The sequence below is a fragment of the Mustela lutreola genome, chromosome 16, assembly GCF_030435805.1.
Source record: "Mustela lutreola isolate mMusLut2 chromosome 16, mMusLut2.pri, whole genome shotgun sequence".
Lineage (NCBI taxonomy): Eukaryota > Metazoa > Chordata > Mammalia > Carnivora > Mustelidae > Mustela > Mustela lutreola.
Window position 1 is genome coordinate 5,909,095 of NC_081305.1, and position 12,153 is coordinate 5,921,247.

A 12,153-nucleotide genomic window follows, 5' to 3' on the forward strand; every position below is an offset into this window, starting at 1 on the left:
CAATCACACCTCATTTTTCTACTCCACAAACAAACATTTAAAGAACACCAACCATGTCACTATGTAAGGCCTTTGGTATCTAGAAAAAAGTAAGCAAACCCGGTTGCTGTTCTTATGGAATTAGAATGAAGAGTCCTAACAACTGTGTTTCAGTCAAAGAAGCATCACACGGGAGAATCACTGGTGCAGTTCACCAGGCTTGTCTTTGTGGCGAAGAAGAGATCTGAGTTACTGACTTTCACCGCATCTTCCTGTACCCCCCTGGCCTTGCCCTCACCTCCCTGCCCCATTCCTATCCACCAAGGAATTCCTCCCTCTTCTCTGACAGTTTGAAGAAAAATAATGAGACAATGGCCAGCAAGTGCTGAATAGGAATGTTTATTGGGACAAGTCTCAGAAGGGTTTTGCTCTCCACTTTGGAGAGAACTATTTGCTATAGTTAGCCAAAGGCATACACATGAGTATACTACATGAGTGGTGGATGGTTTTAAAAAAAAAAAAAAAAGGTATGCCCAGCACGGATCAAGAATACACTAGAAATTCACTCATTAGCCAAAACTTGACCTGCAGCCCAAGGAAGGATTCAGTATCGACAGTACTGGCTTCACCAGACTTGAAAACTCAAGCATAGGACAGAACAGCTTACCCTTATGCTCCTAAAGCAATGCTTGGCACATGCCTCCTTTCTATATAACCTTCTGGTTCCTCTTATTAAAGAGGTGTACTCTGTCTTCCTACCTCTTGATTCTAGGCTAACTTATGGCTTGCTTTGGCCAACAGAATACAGCAGAGTTGCGTGTGCTAGTTCCAAGGACTTGGGTCTTACTATTTCTGCTTATGCTTAAGTGCTTCCAGCACGTCCATGAAAACATGCCTAGACTTGTGTGCAAGAGGGAGAAACCAATGAAGAAGACCCGTATCACACTGTTGACTCTGCCTAAGTCAGAATACACCAGCCAACCCCCTCCGCTGGACCCCCAGACATGGGAGTGAGCCGAGCCAAGATCAGCAGAGCCATCCAGCCTACCCTGACTGCCTCAAGACACATGGGCAATAAAAGCTTGTTTTTTGTTCTTGTTACTGAGTTATTTCTGCTATACCCGATTCTTTTAGGGGTAGTGCTCATATAAGAAGGACAGACAGAGGGAGGACGTTTTTACACTTAGCTCATTAAGAAGTCGGCCATATATGTATGTGTATGAACCCTTTGTGTTTGACACATGCTTCCTATGCCAAAGGGCTCTCAAGGAACAGATGTGGAGAAAGAAAAAAAAATATGCCCATCCAAGTGTCATAGCTTGAGAAGGAGCAGATACCAGACAAAAGGGAAGGGAAAATTTTAAAAGTAACCTCTCTGTAGTCCATGTAGCAAGCAGCACATAAATTTTAAGATTTCCAAGTTCCAACAGACCTGCAAGTAGAATTTCACAAATTCTTCAGACCTGAGCTCAAGTCCATGGGCCGTGCACAGCTTCCAGCCTTCACACCCACACTGAGCCTCCACTCCCTCTCCTCTATTCTACTGTTTTTCCATAGCGAGATCATTCTCCCTGGTAGACAAGTCGGAATTCCAACAACAATCAAGGAACTCTGCTTTCTCTTTCATCTGTTAAAATGTCCCCCAAGAAGTCCTTCCCTTATTCATCCATTTTCCCCCCAAATGGTAGTAAAAAGCTTTTGCTAGTTGTCTTTAGTATGTTTCAGAAGTTTCGGCTCTTCTAGGCTTTAGAGGAAGTGAGACAGGAGCAGAGGCTCTTCAGTCAAACCAACTTGGGTTTGTGTCCCAGATCTGCCAAGTAGTAACCACATGACCTTGGGGAAGTCCCCTAACCTCTCAGGACTTCAAGTTCCCTTTCTCTAAAGGGAAAAAAATCGTCGTTTCTAGGATTGTTGTGAATACTGAGTAAGAAAATGTAACCAAACTGCTTAGCCGAGTTCCTGGTGCAGAGCAAGTACTCAACACCCAGCGGCCAACCTGAACTTTTAAGCTCAGGTCTACTCTTTTGATTTGGGGAATGAGGGGTTTTTTGTTTGTTTGTTTGTCACTTTTCTGCTGTTTATATGTTTTTTTATATCTAAATTTTTCAGAGAGCTCCACACACCAATAAAAGGTTACCTGTCAACATTCTCTTTTTAATCTTTGTTAGAATATTCCATACCAATCCCTAAGGCAGGACATTGCTCCAGACTGGACTTTCCCTCCCTGGACAATAGAAAGCCATACCAACATTAATCTACCATAGCATAGCCATTAACACAACCAATTGAATTATGAATAATGAGGGAGAATCCTAGGATTATAGCTATCAATGCCTGTCTGCTTCCCTACAGTCAGTGGCCGTCCACTCATCCCCTAATCTACTCCCTGGGCTGTAAGCCACTAACAGGAAGTTCCACTTCCTTCTGGGCCACTCAGGTCTGCCAAGTCTGTGCCCGAGGCATTCTACTCACACGTTCTACTTTCCTTCTAACCTGGCCCATGCTCTCCTAAATATCTCCCAGAATATGGGCCTCATTTCAGGCTCCCTTATGGTGTGTCAACCTTGGACAGGCTATAGTTATTCGATTAAACACCAGTCTAGATATTGCAAAGATATTCTGTACATATGCTTAGCATCTGCAAACAGTTTGACTTTAAATAAAAGGGATTATCCTCAATGATCAGTGTAGACATCATCCAGTCAGTTGAAAGGCCTTAAGAGCAAACCTGAAGTTTCTCAGAGGAGAAAGAAATCCTCACCGATGGACTACAGCATCAGCTGCTGCCCAAGAGAATACAGTCTGATAGCCTGCCTATAGATTTCAGATTTGCCAGCCTCCACTGTGCATATATGTGAAACTACTCACTTCTCGGGTTTGCAGAAGCTGTTGCTCGGATGGCCTTCTGCAGTAGATGGTGCATGTCCACTAGATGTCCTGAGCCTGAAATGGCTACCTCCACTGGTACTCCCCTGGGCTTGGCTGCAAAGACAGATGATGTATCAGACCACTCAGGGTCCAGCAAAATTCTCAGAACCAAAGACCCTGAGGACGCCTGGGATCCTGGAAGTCCCCAAAGAATACCCAGAGCTCGCTGTCAGCCCTGAGGGCCAGAGCTATCCATGAGCCTCCAGAACTAAGGTCTCCAACCTGTCAATCATAAGGATCACCTAAGGCACCTGCTAAAGTCACAAGCTTCCAGGAAATCTGGCCACACTGAATCAGTATCTCTGGAGAACAATGGGCAGGCTTATTAACCATCTGACAGTTCTCAGAATTAGGCAATCTGGGGGAGCAAGAAGGTTCAGTCTTGGCTCTCAAGCCATTCCCCTTTTCATGAATCCCACCCAGTCTCGAACCCTCGAAGCATGAATGACTGCCTGGAATGAGAGGCAATGCTTTGCTGAGCTCATGCAAGCCAGCATCCTGGAGGCGTAAGCTGCTGGAGAAAGGTTCCAGAGCTTTAAAGTGATTTAAAAACCACCTGAATTAGAAATGATGGGAAGGGGATGTATATAACCTATCAAGAAGTGCATAGCTCCAAGCCACAAACCAGAAGCAGAATTCCTAGAATTCCTAGAATTCAAGAACCTACATTTTAGGGAAGCTTCCCCCATCCCCCACCCAAAGCTCTTTTACCTGCTGTCATTTAAGAACTCCTTTCTGGCTGGTGAATGATGGAGGGGCCATGAAGATAAGTTTTGGGGGCCCTGGACATTTAAACACTTCCCTGAAGATTGGGGACTGCATCAGGAAGAGTCTTCTTATCAAGCCCAGGTACAGAGACCATCATCCTGATCCCAGTTCCTAAGTCAGAGCTCTTGAGGAAAGCCCTTGGTCTAAAGCCTGCTAGGTGGATATCAGACCAGCTGTTGGTGATGCCTGCGTCTGTGCCTGCCTTGAGGAAGCTAGGACTGACCTGGGGTCAGGCCAAGGGCTGGAATGAAGATGCTGCACACAGCCATGGGCCCCTGTGGCCGGGAGGAGGCAGGCTGCGGACTGCTCTAGAACTACTGAATCTCTCTTCTCTTTTGTGAAATGGGCTGAGTCAAAGCCTAACACTCACTACCCAGTTCTCCTGTGGGTTGTGCTTGATGGAATAACCACTGAACACCACCTCTTTTATCCTAGACAAAGGTCATGGGCTCCTGACGGGTTCTCTTGATCCCTTCCTTATCTCCTCTAATCCATTCCCCACAGTGGACACAAAATTCTCTCTCTAAAAGGTATATTTGAGCATGTCACCTCCCTGGCTGGATATGTTAATAATTTCTTCATTGTTCTAAGGATACAATTCAAAACACTTAGTCCCTAAGAACTGTCACCATGGGGCCCACATTTATTCGACAGGTTTGTCCTCTCACACTCTCTGCCTCCATCACTCTGCTCCACCCAGAGTCCTCCTCCTAGTCTCTCAAAAGGGGTGGGCTCTTTCTCTCCTCAGGACCTTTGCACATGTTGTTTTGTCTGCAGTGCCCTATCCCTGGGTAAATTCTAACTCATCTTAGAAGCTCAGTTTAACTATCAGTCCCCTGGCCACTCTCCTTCTTCAGACTAGTTCAGGCCTCATCAGCCTCCCACTTTGGTCCCTTGGTAGCATTTATCAAAAGTATTAGAGAATCGATTCCATTTACTATAGCACCAAGAACCATCATATATCTGGAAATAAACCTAACCAAAGAGGTAAAGGATCTGTACTCGAGGAACTACAGAACACTCATGAAAGAAATCGAAGAAGACACAAAAAGATGAAAGACCATTCCATGCTCTTGGACCAGAAGAATAAACATTGTTAAAATGTCTATACTGCCTAGAGCAATCTATACTTTTAATGCCATTCCAATCTAAATTCCACCAATATTTTTCTAAGAGCTGGAGCAAACAATCCTAAAATGTGTATGGAGTCAGAAGAGACCCCGAATCACTAAGGAAATGTTGAAAAAGAAAAACAAAACTGGAGGCATCGTGTTGCCTGATTTCAAGCTTTACTACAAAGCTGTGATCACCAAGACAGCAGGTACTGGCATAAAAACACATAGACCAGTGGAACAGAGTAGAGATCCCAGATATGGACCCTCAAGTTTATGGTGAAATAATCTTCGACAAAGCAGGAAAAAATATACAGTGGAAAAAAGACAGTCTCTTCAATAAATGGTGCTGGGAAAATTGGACAGCTATGTGTAGAAGAATGAAACTCAACCATTCTCTTACACCATACACAAAAATAAACTCAAAATGGGTAAAAGACGTCAACGTGAGACAGGAATCCATCAGAATCATAGAGGAGAACATAGGCTGTAACCTCTTCAATATCAGCCACAGCAACTTTTTTCAAGATGTGTCTCCAAAAACAAAGGAAACAAAAGCAAAAATGAACTTTTGGGACTCCACCAAGATCAAAAGCTTCTGAGAAATAGTCAAGAAAACAAAGAGGCAACTCACGGAATGGGAGAAGATATTTGCAAATGACAGTACAGACAAAAGGCTGATATCCAGGATCTATAAAGAACTTCTCAAACTCAACACACACAAAACAGATAATCATATAAGAAATGGGCAGAAGACATGAACAGACACTGCTTCAAAGAAGACATAAAAATGGCTATCAGACACATGAAAAAATGTTCATCATCACTAGCCATCAGGAAGATTCAAATCAAAACCACATTGAGACACCACCTGACACCAGTTAGAATGGCCAAAATTAGCAAGACGGAGAGGATGTGGATAAAGGGGAACCCTCTTACACTGTTGGTGGGAATGCAAGTTGGTGCAGCCACTTTGGAGAACAGTGTGGAGATTCTTTAAGAAATTAAAAATAGAGTTTCCCTATGACCCTGAAATTGCACTACTGGGTATTTACCCCAAAGATACAGAAGTAGTGAAAAGAAGGGCCATCTGTACCTCAATGTTCATAGCAGCAATGGCCACGGTCACCAAACTGTGGAAAGAACCAAGATGCCCTTCAACAGATGAATGGATAAGGAGGATGTGGTCCATATACACTATAGAGTATTGTGCCTCCATCAGAGACTTTTTCTCCATCCACCAACTTTTATAGCAACATGGACGGGACTGGAAGAGATTATGCTGAGTGAAATAAGTCAAGCAGAGAGTCAATTATCATATGGTTTCACTTATTTGTGGAGCATAAAGAATAACACGGAGGACGTGGGGAGATGGAGAGGAGAAGGGAGATGAGGGAAATTGGAGGGGGAGATGAACCATGAGAGACTATGGACTCTGAAAAACAATCTGAGAGTTTTGAAGGGGCAGGGGGTGGGAGGTTGGGGGAGCCAGGTGGTGGGTATTATGGAGGGCACGTATTGCATGGAGACTGGGTGTGGTGCATAAACAACGAATTCTGGTACACTGAAAATAAATTAAAAAATAATAAAAAATAAAAATGTTGCAACAACAACAAAAAAGCATAGTGAAACAATTATTTGCTCACTGTCTGTCTCCCTCAACAGGCCCTGAGCAGCATCACAAGCACAAAAACCACAGGTGTCTTGCTCACCATTGTATCTCCAGTGCCTAGCATGCGGACTAGCACATAGTAAGCATTCAATAACTATTTTTAACAAGTGAAGAAAATAGTATCAATTAGTTCATTAAAAGTTTTAAAAAGACCCTCTTCCCCACCCTGAATATTTTAGGGATGGCTGTGTAGCTCAACCTCTAGAGTATCATGTCCCAATTCAAGCAAACTTCTTAAACTGCCTTTGAACAGTCCACAGGTTCAAAAGGCAATATTTGCCAAATTCATGTGATGTATGTGGTTTTGTTTTTGTTTTTTATTTTTTATTTTTATTTTTTTGTTTGACAAAGGGATTCTTCACTTTACAAAAAAGAAAAAAGGCATCTTTAAATACTGCGTTCCCTCTGGTGCCCATAAGCTGTATTAAGAGCTCATTAATTATCTGCGAAGGAGTCTAGAATTAAGAGGCAAGTCATAAGGATGGCTGCCAGGGGAAGAAATGATGATAGATCAGCACTTAGATGAAAGTGTAAATCAGGGGGGAGGTAGGACCCGATTTATAGAAGTGTGATTTGTACAAAGCTTACCAGAAACTTTATTATCACAAAACACCCATGGAGGAGGTAGAAACACTGTTGACTTAGAACTAGACTTCTGCCTTTGAAAGGTATCCTTTTCCCCTCCTTGGTCTTCTCTGTGCAACTCTTGAAAGTGTCTTTGAGCTGTTGTGCGTGGGACTGGAGCCCGGTCTGGTCCTGCCCATGCAGTTCACCTGCTCTCTCGTCAAACTCACGGTCCCCTCAGGGCTGCAGATGTCCTTCCCTATCATGACTGTAACAGACTTTAGAAAGTTCCATTCTACTTCCAACCAATTTGGAAGAAAAGAGGTAGCTTTCCAGGCATGTCGCTGGGAAGGTGGGGGTGCCCTATCAGGAGAAAACATTCATTGCGCGGTTAGTGGATGTCAGCACTTATATTCATGCTTTGATATGCCCTTTATCAAAACCTAGAAATACGGGGTGCCTGGGTGGCTTAATGGGTGAAAGCCTCTGTCTTCAGCTCAGGTCATGATCTCAGGGTCCTGGGATCGAGCCCTGTGTCAGGCTCTCTGCTTGGTGGGAGCCTGTTTCCCCTTCTCTCTCTGCCTGCCTCTCTGCCTACTTGTGATCTCTGTCTGTCAAATAAACAAAATCTTTAAAAATTAAAAAAAAAAAAAACCTAGAAATTAACAAAGACTACTCAGATGATAAGCAAGCAGAGCTTGCTCTAGCTGGGGAGTCCATCAGCATCACTTGCATTTGGCAGAGACTTAGAGGTCGGCAGGGGAGCAGAAAAGCTTTGTAGTGAAAACTGGGAAGACCCTGGCTATGCTCTGATTAGAGGCTGTTGGCCCGGAAAAGCTATGGGTGTGCTAATGAAGCGGGCCATCCCCTGCCATTGGTTAGGAGAGCAGATTTGACTTTCTGTATTTGGTCCTAAGTTGGACACAGAGGCAAAATTAGGGAGTCATTGATGAAGTCCTAGCTATTTGGGTCCAGGTGCTACAGAGGTTGTAATCAGGTTCTATTTGTGTATGTAGTCTGGCCGTTATCATTGTCCATTTGTATATTCTGCCTCTCACGAGAATAGCACTGCCTCTTCAAGTCATAGGATCTCACCAGGACTTTCTACAAGGAAATGTACTGGTTCTCTCCCAGGCAACCACCAGAGCTGCGTTTCTGTCCATGAAATTTCCAGGTGCCTTGAGGAGGCAGCTGGCTCTGGGGTTCCCTGCTTTTCAGGGCTAGGGTCTGTAACCACTAGGGTTGTTGTGTAACAGAAACATCTTTCCCTCTCTTCCATTTGGGCACCTCCTCAATGCTCTCATCGCCCTTGGCCTTTCCCTCCATTGAGCAAGGCTCACTGTCCTTGGAGGATAATGCATCCGTCCCCCCTCTCAACTCTGACGTCCTCAGGGCCTTGAACACAGCGCCAGGTCTAAGTTATCACCTACAGAAAGTGTACGACAAACGTCTCATGAATAAGTCAACGAACACCTTGGTTTTACTGCCAGCCGCTCATGACAAGGAAAGAAAAAGAAAATAATGAAAACAACAAACAGGTCAATTACAAAAGCTCAAGACATCTTGGAATATTATGCAGGAGTGTCCCTCGTCTTCATGACACATAAATGGGCCCAATATTGGCTTTTCTCTTTTCTTGTCCCTTCTCTGCCTCTCATTCCTAACTGGTTCTAGGTACGATTTCTTCTCTTTTCCTCTTCATTTTTGCCCCAAGTTTGGGGGGATCTTACATTTTCTTGCATCCCCATATATGCCTATCGCAATACAGGAGATGTGGCGAGATCTCAAAAATGCATCCATAATGTGATTTCAAAATGGCTGGTAGTGGAAGGAAGGGTATTTTGAACAACTATGGTCTAATTTGGCGATGGACAAGTTCAAACAGACAAGACAAATCCATTAAGGAAAACCCCACCTTGGTCCCTCTAGGCCTAGGAAAACACATTGTTCCCCATGTGATACAAAATAACAACTCAAATGACAACTCAAACGTAACCACTGTGTGATGTGGGTGGCAAGATGTGTGTCAGGGCACGGCTCCCCTGAGGATTTCCTTAGGGACATGATGAGACACTGTTAAGTAAAATTCTGTTTACCCATGTCACAGAGTCTATGTCTTTATAGTCAAGATTATCTAATTAAGTCAGGTAAGAGTTCCTGCCTTGGCCCATCCCAGCCAAATAATTAAAGGAAAATCAAAGCTTTGGGCCCCAAAATTTGTCAGCACTCCAACGTTTATCCATTTGTAAATACAGCAACAGGCAGCACCTCTCCCGTAACAAAACAGAGAAGAGATGTCATTTCCCCACTCCCCTAGCCCTTCTGTTAACTGCAGTGGTGTCTGTCTACTGTGCAATGATAATCACGACCCTGAGGCCTTACAAGATTGGCAAATGCCTTCTGAAGCATCAAACAGAGATTAAATTGTCTTGCCTGTAGTTGTAGTGTTAATTTAAATTACAATTCTTTGGAAACTGGCATTGGATTACCAGTTCTCAAAGGACGTGAAATTTTATCTAAGGGCGACGTTTTATGAACCAGAATGTGCGATTAACATGCACATCCTTTTTCTGGGTCTTTCTAGATGCCCAAGACTCTCTCCTCTTTTTTCTTTTTTTTAACAATTTATTGAATATAAAAACTACCATTTACTTTGCAATGGAACATTACTGTTTTCAAGCATTTCAAGCATTTCCATATATTTTCTCATCTGATACCAAAGTATTAGAAATGCAAATGAGGTAGGATGTAGCCATGATGTCAGCACCCACCCTTCCACTCTCATGCACAGACTGCAGCTGGTTATGGAGAACTTCCCTCAAGCCCCTGGGGACAACTCTGCCCAGATGGGTAGAGAACTGGAAGTGTCTGGGAATTCAAACCCCCCTTTCCCATCCCGGTCCTTAGCCAGTCACTGAGGAGCAAGAGTATGAAAGGCCCAGCCCCCCTGCCTCAGAGAGGACTAGGACGCTTAACCCATACTCCAGAGTCTCCTTGCAGAACCAGACCAGGGCTTTCTTCTGCAAGACTTCGCCTGTGTGGGGTACCTGGGTGGCTCAGTGGGTTAAGCCGCTGCCTTCGGCTCAGGTCTGATCTCAGGGTCCTGGGATCGAGTCCCACATCGGGCTCTCTGCTCAGCAGGGAGCCTGCTTCCCTCTCTCTCTCTCTCTGCCTGCCTCTCCATCTACTTGTGATTTCTCTCTGTCAAATAAATAAATAAAATCTTTAAAAAAAAAAAAAAAAAAAAAAGACTTCGCCTGTGATCATACCCCTGCTCTGCTTCCTCCCCTTCCTTCACTGCTCACCGTCGTCCTCCTAGGCAGGAGCACGTCCTTCATCAGTCACTAGATTCTACGTGCCAGAGGCTATTCCTAGAGAGTCTGATCTAAAACTCAGGGGTAATTGTCAATCATGTAAAAATGGACTCAGAGCATTGAGTGACTTGCTCAAGGTCACACAAGCCAAGCCCAGAATCCGGGTCCTTACTTTCATCAGCCATTTGGCTGGTATCTGCTAAGCACCTACCACGGTGCTCCGGCAAGAAACCGTAAGACAGATACACCACGGCGCCTTCCTCCCCTCAAATGCACAGGCAGGTAAGGAAAACACCAAGAGCCAACATGGTGATTTCAGCTGGCAGTGCTTTCCAACGGAAGGGGTCTTGGAATAAATGTATATTCTTTACATGTGTTTAGGTTGATTCTGTCAGGACTCCACTTCAAGGCAACCAAAAGAGGAAAGGCTTAGCACGACCCAGCAGGTGAGCTGTTTGGAGTCTAACCAGTTACTTTCCCTGCCCATCGGGGTCCCAAGTCCAAGCAACTTCTACGGAAAGAAATGGATGGAGATGGGTGAGGGCGTGAGAGGGGACTTAAGGGGACCCACCCTGGAGAACCAGAGAGCAAGGAAAGGGCGAGGCCGGGAACAGTCTCACGCTGGGGCAGGGCATGCCTGCACTTGGGCTACCATCACTTCCAACGCACCCCAGGGAAAACGCCCTGGGCCCTTCAGACGCTGGCCTGCTGGGGGAAATGGGAGGCCAACCTCCTCGCCATACAACACCCAGCCATAACCCTGAGGCATCACCAGGAGCTGGTGGCCCAGGGTCTGAACCTGTGTTCCTGAGCCTGGCTCAATTCTGGTGAGACTCGGAGAGGTGAAGCTACTCACCCACGTCCATACAACCCAGTAAGAAGCAAAGCAAAGATCTGAGATGGGCATGCCTCCCTCCAAAGCCCACACTGGAAGAGTAACTAATGAGGAAAAGGCAAAGAGAACAACGTTGTCAAGAGTGATCAGCTCTCCCAGCAGAAAAAAATCCATGCTGATAAGTTAGGCTGAGTGGATGCCTAAACATAAAGGGAAATTAAATTCTTGCTCAAAAATGAAAAAGCAGAATTAAGTCTTACATCACAAAGGAATAGCATGGAAAGAAGGGGAAAGCCTAAAAATGAGATGAAGCATAAAACAACATAAACGTTCTAGAACTCTAAAGATGTGTCTGCTAGGGAGGAAAAGCTAATGACAGCCGAGCTGGGAGTCAATTGTGTGTGTCTCCCTTTATCTCCATGACCTCACCACAATCCCTCCATAGCTCCTGCTAAGAAAATATAAGGTAGACCTTGAAAAGGCAAGGGAAGGGTTAAGTAGTAGCTTCCTAGTGCACACCAAATCACTGCTTGGATCAGGCTTTTCCTAAGAACTACAGAAACAAAAATAGATGAACAACTATTTTTTTCCCTATATACAAATAAAGGAAAATAGGAGACCGCTAGGAATTGTGGTGAAGCCAATGTAATCTTGCCCAGCAGAGGCCATGGTTGACTAATCAAGCTTGAGGTTAACTCCTAGAAGGACACACGGCAAAGAAGAGTGAGCCGTCATGAACATATCTGAAAAACGACACCATGAAGTGGGGGCTGTGGCTACAGAAAATTCCTCTCTGTGGGAGACCCAAACAGGATCTGTTTTTCAAGCCCAGAAGATGGGCAGTAGAAGATGTCTTATGGGAGAGCACCTTGTAGGGAACCAAGGGGGCTCTCTTCTTTAATGTCTCCTACCCGCTAGAAATCTCAGTCCTCAGATCTAGGCAGGGATAACTGAATTCTTGCGTGGCTCCCTTCTGGGACT

The 12,153-nt window shown here is 44.7% G+C and overlaps 1 long non-coding RNA gene across 1 annotated transcript in view; it reads right to left on the minus strand.

The window, feature by feature from the left end:
- Positions 1-2,849: 2,849 nt before the first annotated feature.
- The window catches only part of LOC131818825 (uncharacterized), a 79,144-nt gene continuing 69,840 nt past the window's right edge, over positions 2,850-12,153 (minus strand). The window contains exon 3 of the long non-coding RNA XR_009348946.1: positions 2,850-2,961. This is a non-coding gene — a long non-coding RNA (uncharacterized LOC131818825). The remainder of the gene's footprint in view (positions 2,962-12,153) is intronic.